The following is a 10,254-nucleotide window of genomic DNA, read 5'->3' as shown; positions in this document are numbered from 1 at the left end:
TGAACTAGCTCCAGTTTGAATCCAATTTTAAACATCATGAAACACATTTGGCGGGGGAGAGAAACCCTCATAGGCAGGTAAATATGAGCAACAACACGTGTAATAAAGGGTTTTGATGTCTTGAGTTTATGGAACACCAATTAGGTGATTTGATATGGAAGTCGATGTGCTCCTAAAGTTGAACTTTAGTGTAATCTTGGCTTGAGTAGGTACTTGGCCATTATATAAGTGTACATATTAAGTCATTATCAGTTGCTATGCTGCAGGGCTTTTGCTGCTGCCAGATATAACAGTAATATAACCCTGTTATTTTGAGTCATTGTTTTAAATGGTTTGGTTACATTTAAATATGCCAAAAAGATATGCGAGAGTTATGTGATTTTGCTATATTGTAACATTTTGGTGAAGTTTATTGTTCAAATAAATGGGTATACTTATTACTTACCTGAAACTACCTAAGAAAGTAGTGCATTTACTTTTAGTATTGTATTTACCTGTTTATTTTATAGTTACTGGATTTTATTTCATATCTCTGTTTTGGTACTCAAATGTTAATTTACCGTGGTGGAATAACAAGCAGAGCCAATATCAGGTGGTGGGAAGTGAGCGACAGGAAACGGAATGGAACATCAAGACGGTTACGGAAGTGACGAAACACAGCTAAGACTCGAGGCGGTGGTAATGTTACGTGGCTGAATGGAAAATAGTTTTAAAAAGAAACGTGACAAACGTTTTTATGTTGCACATTCTTATAGTCACGGGTGTGATGACATTATTGTTGAGAAGACTATAAGACTGAACTGTGGATTTCCAGTATCATTCAGCAGGATTGTTACACGGTCGTTCTTCATTGAGTGTTTGTTAGCATTTAGCTAACAGTGAGTGTTTGTTAGCATTTAGCAGCTAGCTAGCTGCATCAGAATTTGAGAGTGGCCCAGTCCCACTATGTTAGCATAGCCAGTTAGATAGCCACATAGAGACGGAGTTATAGCGCGTGTTGCTCGAGCAAGCAGCTAAAATCCTACTGGAGTTAAGTTTGGAGACTTTGGACTGGTCGCCGGGGCATCACATCTGTGTGTAATTGTTATAAAAGAAATGCGTAACCATTCCTTGAGCGAGGACACCTTCTGGAGACTACAGTGAACAGGCCTGCAAAGTGAGGTTGTGTTTTGTTTTGTTAGCATTAAATGCCGGATTAGGTTATTCATTTACGGTGCAGGTTTTGTTTTGTTATCATTACATGCCGGCTTAGGTTATTCATTTACGGTGCACTGTGGTATTTGTGACACATATTGAGGGTGTGTTATAGATTTGGTTATTTGAAGCGTAACTGAGTGTTGAGTCATTCTATTTGATTTGATTGGCTCAACTCTATTTTGTTTTTGCACTTAATTGTGATTTTGATAAAAGACCATTTGTATTTTAATTCTATCTAATTCCCTGTTACCCTAAACTCAATTCCATTTGCCCTAAAAGTACATTTCATTTACTGAAAATCCTTACATTTCATATCCAGGTGTCCAATGAATAAATAAGGTTTTCACTTAAAGAGATATAAATCAAGGTGTTAGAAAGGCCACACTGAAATTAAATCATAATGGTTTTTATTGCCTCAAGGTCACACTGACCTTACCTGATTGATTATTGATTCATACTAGTTTACTGTAATCACAGGTGCTCATTTAATTAAGCTATAGATACCAGCTGTAACTGATTGCGTTTGCTCAGTTATAGTTTGACCTGGCTGGGGGTTTGTTACACTCTTCAAGTTTACCGTGTGCGACAATACCTTTTATTCTTTTGCTGTGCGTGGATGCACAAAGGTATGTGTTTACTGTTGTGTACTCCTAGACATTGCACTGTTTATGTGTGAAATGTATAAGCATTGTTTGTTACTTATGTTACCGGCAAATCATGGTTGTTACCATATGTTGCAGTCCTTATTATATTTGAAGCCAATTATTCTTTTTTATATTTAGTAAGATGTATGCTTCAGACCACAGCTTAATTAACCCCCTCAAATGGGACTAGTCTGGTTCTTTCCGTGTCCAATAACCTGGACACACCTCCATACCCGGCTTGCGCTACTCTAAACCACATTACCTGGAGATCCCCGTCTCCTTTACACAAGGTGTTATCTTAAAGTGATAATTACTAATTACTTTAACTTTAAACTCAAACTAATAGAATAAGTTGGAACCCTTCTCTATATTTCACGGGGATCAGGTGGGCTTCAGTAACATCCTGAGAGCAACGTGTACGTTGAAGCTTGATCTTTGTCGCCATCAAGTGGAGAAACAATGCAGCAACACTGTCTTTGGAGTGTTTTTCAGTAGTGGTTGAAAAAGTGCGCAAATGTTTTACTTAAGTAACAGTATCAATACTGCAATGTCGAAATACTTAAGTGAGTAAAAAGTATTGGTATCTACTAATCATCATGTCCCGTTTATACACACACACAGTGTCAGTGTGTTGGCAGTGATTTTCATTCATAAACTGTCATCAAGCCTTCACATTTTATTCTCCAGTGCCAATAATAGTGCTTGAACGATTTCTCCATCTCCTATTTTCCCTCTTCCTCCTACTCTTTCCTGCTCCACAGTATGGGACCTGGAGAAGCGGCTGAAATATTATCGGCAGACCAGCACTTTCCTGGACCAGTGGATAGACAATGCCAGGATGTCCTGCAGTCAGCCAAGCTCACAACATCCAGACTGTTAAGGAGCACCTCAGCCAGCAGAAGGCATGCTTTCCCCCTTTAACATTCAACTCAGTGGAATCAAATGGCCGATCTACAAGCTCGGAACGTCTCGGGATGTGACGTGTTGTGAGTTCGTAGAAAACAGAAAAACATTTCCCCACGGGAACATTGGCACAGTGAGGCACACAAAACATCTATGGCAACTAACAGAGGGAAGAACAAACTGTTTTTCTGTTTAGTGATGGATAGAGATGAAGATAATACAAAGTAGAAACCTCTTGAGCGACCTGTTTCGTATGGTGGCCGCCATACGCGCTGTGATTGGCCAGTGCCTGTTCCCCCCCCGGAAATGTGGTGAACGGGCACTGGCCAATCACAGCGCGTCTTTTCCAGGACTTGTCAGAATCTAGTTGTCCCGCCCCCACCTGCCTCTCATTGGCCTACTGAACTTCCCCTTCAGTGACGCATGCGGAAATGTCCAGCTGCCCCCCAAGGCTCTCCGGGAAGCGGAAGCGCGCCCGCCATGCCGACGCTTCAGAGCCAGAGGAGGCGTCTACCTTTATATGTCTATGGATCTGACACCCCACCAGGATCTTACAGCAGGCGACGAACATGGGCCGAGTCATGATGTCTTTAGAAAAATGGGGGAAAAAAGAAAGTTACTCATTGATATTTTAGACCATTTCTTAAGTACTCAAACTGACAGAACAATGGGGTGACTAATCTATAGGGAAAAACATTTTGGGGGTGATCTATCACTAAGCAATGCTAATACGGATGCCTTTGCAAAAACAATAGCAAAACATTAAGTTCAAACATGAAATGTCCAAGGAGTCTGGTTTAACAGACTAGCTTTTCAACTTGTAAAATATTTGTGATCATTATTTCCTCAAAATTCAAGTCTGCTTAGGATTTGGTTTATATTATAATAATAATAATTTTATATTTTCACCGTTCAAGGCAATTGTCCCAACACCAATTCAAATACTACATTTGATTATTCCTGTGTTAAACTGAGCAACACACAAATGCACAATGGAAACAATACCTCTGCAGATGTGACAGGCAAACTTGAGTTTGACCTGCACCATTCGTGCTGCCCTCGCGGCACGTCTGGCAGCCACTACGTCCCTGATCGCCACAGTGGCGTCTTCTAGGTCATTGGATGCCTCTAACGGATCCGCAGCACCGGTCCTCAGCACAGCATGTTTGATCTGACCTGAACTAAAATAATCTACATTTCATATTGTCAACGTATACAGTAATGGTGTCGTTTCAAAATGAATTCTGGTGTGTACTTGGAACAAACAATATCTCAATTTGAATGTATGTTAAAGAAATGTGGTTTATGCTGTGTCTTCAAGGGGGGTTGAAGTGTTAATACAGGGGGGGGCACTAAATCACAAAATCTTTGTGTGATGAGCATAAAAAACTTAAGCCCTAGCGTCCCTATTCTAAGTGATCATTTGCGTAAAATAGCAGATCTACAAGCTCACAATGTGTCGCATTGTTAGCTTGTAATAGGACTATGAAACTGTCTATGAAAAAGTTTAATCTGCAAAAGGTTTTATATAATATGTAGTAGGGGTCCCTGCTTAATCTGTTTCTCTGCTAAGGGGTCTTTGGCCTGAAAAACGTTGAAGTGCCCTGGTGTATAATGTCAGTGATTTGTAACACATTTCCTATTTCTCTTCTCTTTTTTTTTAAACATTTTTAAAGAACGATGCCCATGTTTGCCTCATGCTGTCGAAGCCTGGTCGGATGTCTGGTCTGCATTGAGGGGAGGAAGAACACGTGATCACCTCGTGACCTTTTGAGTGGCCTCTGCCAAGGCATGAGATGCCTCCAGCAGGTCCTCAATACAGTCCCTCAGTGTCTGTACTTCATACTGCTCAGTTCTGGAACTGACACATTTCGCAAATGGTTATATAGAAGAAGCGTTCATGTATTTGATAAGAGAGAGCAGTTGCTAAATGCCTACATTTTAAGATCCGTTTTGTCATCCAATACCTGATTCTTGCTCTTCTCTGGTGGCACTGCCTGAATGCAGAGCTGTCCACAGCATGGATTTTGGCATTATTCGGCTTCCAGAACAGGGGACCCTTCATGAGAGAATTGGAGAGTCAAGTGAAGAGACACATTATTTAAAAATAGGTGATCATAGTTATACTGCCACTACTTTCAGCTCATTTGCATTACAACATGGCATTTGTTTATCACAAATGAAATTGTAATTTCATGAAACTTTTAGTAACCAGGTTAAAGTTAAAAAGATGGCATTACTTGGGTGAGTCCTTCACTTACATTTGTCAAATCTGTCCCAGCACAGTTCTGGAACTGAAACATTTCACAAATCATTAGCAGATCAAGTTTAAGCTTTAAGAACAAGCATTTGGGAGTGAAAAACAGGTGAAGCAGTGAAGCAGGATTATAGTGCATACTTATAAGCACTTGACAGACTTTATGTTGCTGTGAAAAACTGAAAATACAATCTTTGGCCTACTGCATGCCTTATGGTTTAAGTTGCATTGTTACCCTAATTGCACAGCCATCAGTTTGTTAGCAAGAAATATCCCTGATATTAGACATGGAGGAATGATTTGGAGTGATTCCAATTCAACAGCTAAAAACTCACTCAACAGTAGCTCTCACTCTCGATAAAGCAACTGTTAATTCCAAAGTTTAAGATATTTTGTTTTACAATACCCGACTCTTTCACACCACACTACCTGAAGGCCGTTTCATCCACAGCCAGCACCTTCCTGGCATTTTTGCTTCCAGGAGCTGGACCCTACATTGAGAGTAATGCAGAGTCAAGATACCACATTTAAGAAGGTGCTCATTTACTAATGACATTAATTTCAGATCATTTTAATTACAACATTAAGCAATGCATATATGAGCACAAATTACACGAGGATTGACCTGTAAAACAAACAATAGTTAAGTAAACCAAGGTAAGACAACATGTAGTCTACACTGCAGTGAATCATGTTGTCTAGCGACAGACCAAAGCGAGACTTATGCACTTGACAGACTTTATGCTGCTGTGAGAAACATGGGATTAAACTAATGCATTAGTAACTGTTTTCCCATTCCTGTTCTCTGTTATACATTATAGTTCCTAAGTACAGTAACCAGGTTAAAGTTACTAAAGTTTAAAAAATGGCATTACTTCGGTGAGGCCTTCACTGAAATCTGTCATGCACGTCCCAGCAGAGTGATTCAAATTCAACAGCTAAGAAGTATCACAGTAGCTCTCACTCTCGATAAAGCATCTGTTAATTCCAAAATTTCAGAGCTTTTGTTATCCAATACCTGACTGTTATGTGCGTGCACATATTAACACCTCAGTCTACAGTCTTTCTATGCTTATGTGTTCACTAATGCTCATTTGTCCTAGTGTCTATGCTGACCTGGTCTTGGCTAGACACCTGTCGCTCCCCTTCTCAGCTCATGTGTGATTAGAGCCTGACACTAAAAAGAGGAGCTGTAGCCAGCTCTCTGCTATTCCCCCCAGCACCCCAGCAGAGCACAAGAGTTTATTGGTTCCCTTGACTATTTGTACTTTCTTTATTTCAGTTACGATGGGCTGATTGTAAGTGTTTTTAATGTTTGGTATGATTTTCGTTATTGGTTACTTTTGTGTTTTGGTAGTTCATGGGAGTCTGGTGAAAGGACGCAATTGTAACTTTAATTAGAAATGTAAATAAAGATTCTTTATGTAACTGCTGTCCCTTCAGACTCAGTGATTACATTTCCCATAGAGTGTGAGGACGTAGTCTTCTTCGTTTTCCATCTTCACCTTCTCGACGATGACAGGGAGTACTGCTTCTGCTTCGACAAAAGGATCCGCAGATTAACATGTATTTGTCCACAGACCCCCATCTGATAAGATTTGGTTTTAAATATACTTATTTTCAGGTTTGTGTTTGCTAACAATGTGTGTTAACATAATTTATACACTAGTCTTGACTTTCTGTTCTGATTCAGATTACACAAACTAGGTATACCACCTGTTTGATGAATGTAACCGATATAGGGTGATGAGTTGAACAAAGGGGCTTTGAGGAATGTTCAGGATGATCTTATACAAGACCATAGATGTAATATAGTTGGATGATTACATGATATGATTAGATGGCGGACAAGTTTCAAATAACTTGATCATTGAGAGAGAAATCCTTTAAGGTGTGCATCTTTTTTGGAAGCATATATTCATTCTGTAGATTTATTATTCACTGTAACACCTAATACAAGGGCGCAGAAATGTGGCAGTCATAGGGGTCTTAAACGTTTTCAGGCCAGGGACCCCCGTTGGGGGGTGGTACAGCATATATTGTATAATGCAGGGGTCTTCAACGTTTTCAGGCCAAGGACCCCCTAGCTGAGAGAGAGATGAAGCAGGGACCCTCTCTATATTGTATAGAATGGTGTTTCAGATATACTTTTGCTGCTCTTTTCTCCCTCTACATCTATAACTCTTTGCCAAAAATAGCCAATCTACAAGCTCACAACGCCTCGCACTGCGAGGCGTTGTGAGCTTGTAGATCTGCTATTTTTTGCTAAAGTTCTCCTCAGAAAATGAATGCTAGGGTTCAAGTGGTTAATATAAAAAAAGAAAAATCATATCACACAAAGATTTGGCATACCCCCTGTAGTAACTCTGAGGACCCCCTGTTGAAGATCCCTAGTATAATGTATAACATTGTGTTTCATATGTATAGACATACGTACCATGTTGTGCATTCAAGCTATTCAAATAATAGATTAATATATTCATTCATATCCACTGCCATTAGTAAACATACTTTACTAACTGAGAAGAATGTAATACTATCAACAATCTGTCAATTGCACAACAATCATGTATACAAGCTATTAATGGCCAGAATCATGATATATTTTCAACATAAATATGGAAAATATTTAAAGACAAATGGATTTTTTGGGAAAATAAATAAATATATACTTATATAAATAAATACATTTATTAATTGTCCGCGGACCCACTGTTTAAGACTACTTAGGGTCTTAGGCTATTAAATGATATCCCTGAAACGCTTGTGTCTGTGCAAATACCGTTTTTATACATATATTTTTTACATTTTTACAACTATTTTTTTTGGAAACTAAAACGTATTTCATACGGGAAGTGGGGAACTGTAATTTTGAAAGACACACGGCGGGGGGAGATTGACAGGGCAGTAACCAATCAGGAGCAAGCCCGCCCACAGTTGAACTAACCAATGGAGTCCGTTTCTTCGTTTTTTCGTTTCCAGTTTGTTTGTTTCGCCAGAGAATGGAGAATATGCCGTTTTATTGATTTTTATTGATTCTGACACACTCTATGTTCGTTTCCTCCCTAGAACGAGAATAGGAGAATTACATTTGGTTTTCCTGTTTTGTTGATCCTGTGCCTCATGCAGTAAACGGTCCGTTTTGGTCCATTCTGACACACTCTATGTTGGTTTTCTCCCTAGAACGAGAATAGGAGAATTCAAGTGGTTATTCCGTTTTTCAATCCGTGCGCCCATGCAATAAACGGAAATTGAAGTGGTTTTTTCGTTTTCCGTTTCTGTTCTGACGCTGGACACCAATTATACTTTAGTACCCGGACCCAATACCCACTGTACCTGACTGTATTATAAGTCTATGGACTGTACTCATCAGGAATGTGGTGTGAATGTGAAGTGTGGAAAAGCCTGGGGACGCAAGTTAGATGAGTCAAATAAAATAACAAATCGTATTTGTTTTGAGACATTGCAACATGCCATAAATCAGTGGTTCTCAACCTGTGGGTCGGGACCCCCAGAGTGGTCCCCACAGGATTATTTTGTGGGTCCCCACTCCCCAGATGACAGTGAAGTGACAAGGACTTTTAATACCTTTTAATACATAAAAACAAAAAAAAGTAGGCTAATCAACAAACTATACTATAACACTGGTCAAACATTGGCCAAATTGTTAAATAATATAAGAGGCAAAAATTGTGAAAATAGCAGATCTACAAGATCACAACGCCTCGTGTTGAGCCGAGTGGAACGAATAAAACAAAAGGTAATGCCTCAACTCTTACAATTCCAAGTGCTTACTGGGTGGGGGGGGTCTCCAGTTGAAATATGATTATTTTGGGGGGTCCCCAGTTCAAATATGATTATTTTGTAGGGTCCCCAGTTGATTATTTTGTGGGGTCCTCAGTTCAAATATGATTATTTTGTAGGGTCCCCAGTTGATTATTTTGTGGGGTCCTCAGTTCAAATATGATTATTTTGTAGGGTCCCCAGTTGATTATTTTGTGGGGTCCTCAGTTCAAATATGATTATTTTGTAGGGTCCCCAGTTGATTATTTTGTGGGGTCCTCAGTTCAAATATGATTAATTTGTCGGGTCCCCAGTTCAAATATGATTAATTTGTGGGGTCCCCAGTTCAAATATGATTATTTTGTGGGGTCCCCAGTTCAAATATGATTATTTTGTGGGGTCCCCAGTTCAAATATGATTATTTTGTGAGGTCATGGCCTGAAAAGGTTGGGAACCACTGCTCTATAACATATCTATGACTCCATTGGGCAAGGGTTTTCAGCCTGATTTGATGATAGATGGCATGCCTTACTGAGTCTAGCTGATGACATCATCTGTGAGGTGAGCCCATTAAAAAACATCAAAAGTAAAAAGTAAAAAGTAAAATAATAAAAAATAAGATATAGACCAACACTGCACTTTAAACTGGAATTTCCAAGAGGAACATGATGACTGATTTTCAATTCCAATGAGAAATGTATACAGATCATCTGTCAAAAACCTTCAATACTGGCAATTCTCCTTTTCACCGCCAGATGGTGGTGAAGAGTGCAATATTACCAATGACATAATTTCTCTCAAAGTTAAAAGCCCAATTAGTGCCTGTATTTCTGGCAGTGGTGTAAAGTAACTAAGTACATTTACTCAAGTACTGTACTTACGTACAATTTTGAGGTACTTTTACTTTACTGGAATATTTCCAATTGTCTATACTTTTACTTCTACTCCACTACATCTCAGAAAGACCAAGACTGTCTGTCTGTCTGTCTGTCTGTCTGTCTGTCTGTCTGTCTGTCTGTCTGTCTCACACACACACACACACACACACACACACACACACACACACACACACACACACACACAAAGTCAGGGTCCAGTGCGTGTGCGTGCGTCATACCGTAGGTGAGCAGGGAACATTAATAAGTCTGTGTTAATCAGACGTGGGCTTTTATTGAATTTACATCTCTCTCCCCTGTGTGTGCATATGATTGTGCATCATTACATGCAGAGTCTGTCTCCCTCTCTGCCTCTCTCACCCTCCCTCCTCTCTCTATATCTCTCTCTTTGGCATCATACGTGTGCACTGTGTGGAGGACAGACGGAGCGATCTTCATAAACTTTATAAGCAACACTAGATTTGATGAAGAATATATTTTTACATGAGCCCATATGAGCCATATAGGGCTACTAAAATATGTCATTTAGATGTGTAGTTGCTTGTTGTTCCCACATGGTACCGCAATAGCGCTG

The 10,254-nt window shown here is 39.6% G+C and overlaps 1 long non-coding RNA gene across 2 annotated transcripts; it reads left to right on the top strand.

The window, feature by feature from the left end:
* Positions 1-656: 656 nt before the first annotated feature.
* On the top strand, positions 657-6,429 carry LOC311044558. 2 transcript variants are annotated; one of them, XR_014600706.1, is made up of 2 exons: positions 657-1,156; positions 2,603-6,429. It is a non-coding gene; the product is annotated as an uncharacterized lncRNA (long non-coding RNA). The 2 variants fall into 2 exon arrangements; XR_014600707.1 differs by having other exon boundaries at positions 657-1,161.
* The last annotated feature ends 3,825 nt before the right edge of the window (positions 6,430-10,254 follow it).

Source organism: Gymnoscopelus microlampas (genome assembly GCF_963454915.1).
Source record: "Gymnoscopelus microlampas genome assembly, chromosome: 4".
Classification (NCBI taxonomy): Eukaryota; Metazoa; Chordata; class Actinopteri; order Myctophiformes; family Myctophidae; genus Gymnoscopelus; species Gymnoscopelus microlampas.
Note: the sequence above shows the minus strand (reverse complement) of the source record. Positions and strands in the feature narration are given on the sequence as shown.